At 43.2% G+C, this 5,625-nt stretch overlaps 1 pseudogene; it reads left to right on the top strand.

Annotated features, from left to right (window-relative positions):
- Positions 1-2,301: 2,301 nt before the first annotated feature.
- On the top strand, positions 2,302-2,572 carry LOC138091618 (cytochrome c oxidase subunit 7A2, mitochondrial pseudogene; annotated as a pseudogene).
- Positions 2,573-5,625: the final 3,053 nt, after the last annotated feature.

The raw sequence follows: 5,625 nt of genomic DNA on the forward strand, positions 1-5,625 counted from the left end.
TGTTTGGCAATATATGAAACAGTGAAGGAATATTAAATATTATGTCTACAGATAATGGGGAGCTGAAGATGCTTTTATAATAATAAGAGAGCACCAGTGTTACACTTCAGTGCAGCTATGCTTTTTGAAACTTGTTTGTACTTGTAGGAACTGCTGTACTATTATGTGTTATTTTAACTTGTTATTATAAGTTTTCTGTCACCTTTTGGTATGCCAGCTATTCTTGATACTTTCAGTATATATGACTACATTTGAATCTAACTTTCTACTAAAATTCTGATTCTAGTCTACTAAAAGCTAGGAAACTAAATAGCCAAGATTATTAGAATTGTCTTTAAATAAACACACACAGGCCATGAGAAATTTACTGAAGTTTAATATCTCTCTAGATTTTTATTTCACTGAGTAAATAGCAAGGATTCACCTTTTAATGTATAACTTTGATTCCAACAAAGATTAAGACTTCTAAAGGAAACTTTTGATTAAAAATAGTGGAATTGGCCACAGCTATCTTTTCTTTCTACCCAAATCTTATTGAAATGATAGCCAAGGATTTTTTTAAAATAAATTAATCGACAAGGTCAAAGAGAAGGAGAGACAATTTGTTATAAATGCTTTCAACAAATTTTTGGAAGGTGAGAAATGGTTGGAGAAACAGTAATTACCTTGGCAGAAGGAAAAAAGGAGAAAGCCAACTGCTTGCAGACAAGTGGGAACAGAGCTGCTTCACCCTGAAGGAACTCTGAGTGGCTTGGGATTTATAAAGCAATGAAAATTCTAAAAGGGAGGCAAGAGTAAAGCCCAGTGTGGAAAGGGGCATCTGTTGGAAGTCTGCCCATAGCATGTTTGAGCCCATAAGGTCTCCTCTCCCACCGTGTGCATCTATGCAACTACCCTTTCTTTGCTTCAGGGCAGAGAGTTGGAGATTATCTTCAGAGGACTTGGACTTGGCAAGAAAGCCCTGGCAAATGCAGAGGTGAAGTAAGAGCAAAATAAAAGGCTGTGTGTCATACTGTAGGTATGGCTTTCCCCACCTGGCTTCCAAAACTCCTTTTACCCGTGTAGGCATACACACACACACACACACACACACACACACACACACACAGAGGCAGGAGATCCAGGTTACCCTCTAAAGGGTCCAGACAAAAGACCTATGGATGACGACATTTGGGAGCACTTCAGTGAACCAGAGATTCATGTTCTGCTCACCCCAAGGTAGAGCTTCCCTATGCAGTCTTAGCACCCCCAATCATCATGCCTCATTTCTGAACACAGACTGAGTGGTTTTCTTCTTCCTGACACTAAATACATGGTATCTTTTCCAACACCATTTCTCTGACTCTGAAACCAACTAGGTGTCCAATGATTCAATTCAGTTTTACCATCCACCTATACTTAAAGTCTGATCCCCACAAGTTAAAGGGTTCATTTCTACAAGTCTACTCCACTTTAGAGGCCAGTCACAAGTCTCAGGCCTCCCTATCTCTGACCGACCAGCTATTATATAAATTGAGTGTTCTCATAAACCCCTCCTTGGGTTTGACAACTTGCTGGAATGACTCACAAAACTCAAGAAAGCACTTTACTTACTATTACTGGTTTACTACAGAGGTTACAAGTCAACATGGCCAGATGGCACAGACGCCCAGGATAAGGCGTGGGGAGAAGTTCATAGGACTCCGATGCTTTCTGCGGGCGCACCACCCTCCCTTGGCACCTTCATGTGCTTACCTACCCAGAAGCTCTCTGAATCCTGTGGTTTAGGATTTTCATTACATAGATGTGGTTAAATCACTGAGCACTGGTGATTGAACTTGAAGTTCAAGTTCAAGTTCAACTGACCCCAGAGGTCAGCTGTTGTTGTTGCTGTTCAGTCAGTAAGTCATGTCTAACTCTTTGCAACCCCATGAACTGCAGCACACCAGGCTACCCTGTCCATCACCATCTCCCAAAGTTTGCTCAACTCATGTCCATTGAGTCAATGATGCCATCCAACCATCTCATTCTCTGTTGCCTCCTTCTCTCCCTGCCCTCAGTCTTTCCCAGCATCAGAATCTTTCCCAATGAGTCAGTTCTTCACATCAGGTGGCCAAAGTATTGGAGTTTCAGAGGGTAAAGCTAAGAGTCCCAACCTTATAATCATGACTTGATTTTCTTGGGGATGCCATTTTGAAGCTATCTTGGCTATTCCATCTGAAATGGAACAGAATTCATGTAGGAATAAATTAAAATTTTAAAAATATTATTAACTTTCTCATATAGAAATTGTCATGGTTGGTGGGCAAAAATTGAGCCAAGATGCTGCAAAATCTACTGACTCTTGGTCAGACTGCCCAGAGGACCATAAGTATTGATTCACACAGGCAGTCTGAAAATAAAGTTTCAGAGAAACAAAAGTTGTTTCAGGAGTATAATGAAATTCCAGTGCATGTAAAAGGTGGGAAAGCTGATGCCCTTGGTATAGAGCCACCTTGATTCTTACAGTTGGTGGAATAGCAGATGCCAGCTGTGGTTTATATATCAGCTGGCTGTGGCTTCATTTCCCAAGATTCAGTTTATTCTCCCATGAATCAGTCAGTTCAATACCATTATAGCTCTCTGTGGACCAATAATCTGATAAATAACTGAGTTCTTTGAGGATCTTTATTTACTTGTACTAGTTAGTTCGTTAGTTAGTTCAGTCGCTCAGTCGTGTTCGACTCTTTGCGACCCCATGAGTCGCAGCATGCCAGGCCTCCCTGTCCATCACCAACTCCCGGAGTTCACTCAAACTCACATCCATCGAGTCAGTGATGCCATCCAGCCATCTCATCCTCCTTCGTCCCCTTCTCCTCCTGCCTCTAATCCCTCCCAGCATCAGAGTCTTTTCCAATGAGTCAACTCTTCGCATGAGGTGGCCAAAGCACTGGAGTTTCAGCTTTAGCATCATTCCTTCCAAAGAACACCCAGGGCTGATCTCCTTCAGAATGGACTGGTTGTACTAACTGCCACCAATTAAGCAGCCTTTACCATGAAAAAAAAATCCCAAATAGAAAAGAAATGAAAGATTTCATCCCCAAAGAGCAGGTTGCTCTCTCTCTCGCTTTCTCTCTCTCTCTCTCTCTCTCTCTCTCTATAAGCAGAGCTTTTGAAAATGAAAAATATGGTTGTGGACATTTTCTTTTAATTTCATAGAAAGTTGACAAAGGTGAGGAAAGTTCCCAGAGAGAAGAGGCAGAGGTCAAGAAAATAGAAACTAAGAAAAGAAAGCAAAATAGTGGATTAGCATGCTATCCACCATTAGAAGTTACAAAAAGAGCACCAAAAAAAAAAAAAAAAAGGAGGGAGAGAGAGAGGAGAGGAAAATATCAAAGAAACAATACAAAAGCAAGTTCCCAGGATAAAAAGACACTGGTTTTCATTGAAAGAGTTCTCTGAGGAGAACCATAAAGGATGAAAATTTTACAGCAAAGAACACAAGTGAGACATGTATGAACTGCGGGGTGAAATAAGAAGGTCCTAAAAGCTTCCAGGAATTAAAAATAGATCATATAGAAAAGAATGAGCATCAAACAGTCATTAGGTAGGAAGACTCCAGATGGACGTTGAGTTATGCTATGGATTTTGCAATCTTGAGAAAGAATGAGTTTCGCGTATGTGCTGCCCTTGAACTCAGAAGAGCGCCTCACACTGGGGCTTAATGCTGTGGTCACCATTTTTTTAATATTAACTTTACCCTTGAACGTGTGTTTCCTTAGTGAAGTCTGACAGGACAGAGGTGTGTGCAGAGAGTGGTCTCCCGGACACTCCTCACCTCCCTGGCCTGGGCTCCTGGTTACCTGTTCCCTGACTCCCACCCAGAGAAGACTACGCTCACTCCCCCACCCAACCCATACCCCATGCCTGAGGGTGTGTGACATTAAAACAGCAAAGAAAAAACACCCGTGTGAGGATGAAAGAGAAAGGTCACAAAAGAAAGAGAAAAGCTTTTTTCCTGCTTTTTGAGGGAAAAAAAGCCTCACATTTTCATTTTCACTGGGCCCCATGAAATATGTGGCCAGTCCTGGTTTCAATTTAGAGACTGCTGGAGAAGCAAGAGTTTTTTCGTACCTCAAAAGCTCAACTGTGAATATCACCAGAGATAAAAAGAGCAGGTCCTCCTAACGCTGCTGGTGGATTTAATAACAATGTCAGGATGGTTCCAATGTGGATGCCCATCCTATGTTTGGAAATTCCTTGTTCTAATGTGTGTTTTCTGAGCCATGCGCTGGCTATGGAATTAGAGTGCTGACGCTAGACCCTGGATATTTGGACAATATCTGGCCCCCAAGAAAAGATGGTTTCAGACAAAACTAGATCCTTCCATGGGAATCCATGAAGGGGGCTTAGTGGAGTTTTTTGCCATTGCAACGGAGGCATTTGTATTGCGAGTGTTTCTTGGGGTCTTCAAAATTCCAGTTGGAATTTCAAGTTACGGCAAAAATCATCTCAAGGAGGATGAGACTCTGGAAATGACTTCCAAGAGTGAAAATGAATTCCTTCTCCGGGGAGTTTGAGGAGGAAAAGCACTCTTTTGGTGCCAGAGGCAAAGGGCAGAGTCTGAAAAACCCAGACTGACCCTGTACCCCCTACCCCAACCCCTCCGCTCCCCACCTCCTGGGTCTCCGGTTTTCATTTTCTCAGACACCAAGGGCATCGCCGGCTGTGAGAATAGCCAAGTCTCGACCGTGCTTCTGAAGTCAGTCCTGCTACTTGCTTCACCACGATCCACATTCTGGCAGAGCTGAATTCTCCCCTATCTCCCCCTCAGTGGCCACCCCCGGAGCCTCAGGCCTCACCTGATTTGGTGACCTGACGACTGCCCTCAACACAGGGATTTGTATCATAAATTGCCACTAAGAGGCCCCTGATCCACGCCTTCCTCACAAATTTCTGCTGTCATGCTCCTCAGGCAGAAGCCGGTGTATCCACACGTGGCAGGCTGGTGGCGCATCAGACATTAACTTGGTCTCCAGGTGGTAATCATATTACTTCATGCTTCTCAGGAGCTTTTGTGCAACATGATTACCTCTGACAGTTCTTGAATGGGACAGCAATTTTCAGCAAATGTTTTCAGTAACCAGAGGCCAGAAGGGAAGGAAATGGGAACGCTTCGGCTCAACTCCGAGTGTGGCTCTGACAGCTCTTCAGCACCTCTGTAGTGTTAGAAACTGGAATTCTGTGGAAATTCGGGCACGTGGGCCTTGATGGAAGGTTGCTGAGCAGGGCCAATGGTTCCCACTGTATTTAAAAAAGAATGTGTCCTCACACAGGGTAAAAATTCCTTTATCTTGGGGAAGTTCTTCTGAGCTGCAGGTTACAGTAGGGTTTTCTTTCATCGGGGTTTCATGCTAAAAATATCTTGTCCTTCTTCATGCTAATCGCACACTAAACATGGTGACATGCACTTCTTGGACTCGCCTGAGTTTATAGCACCCTCAGCATCCCTAAAGATGTAGGTCAATTCACACTCCACATATTTAGTTTTTAGTTTCAGGAAAAAGAGACTAAAAGTCATCACAGGTGGGTTGTTCATGATCTGGTCTTACAGGGGCCGTGGGAACTGAGTGGTAAAGAATCCACCTGCCAATTCAGGAGACACAG

This window comes from Capricornis sumatraensis, chromosome 15 (assembly GCF_032405125.1).
Source record: "Capricornis sumatraensis isolate serow.1 chromosome 15, serow.2, whole genome shotgun sequence".
NCBI classification, from domain to species: Eukaryota; Metazoa; Chordata; class Mammalia; order Artiodactyla; family Bovidae; genus Capricornis; species Capricornis sumatraensis.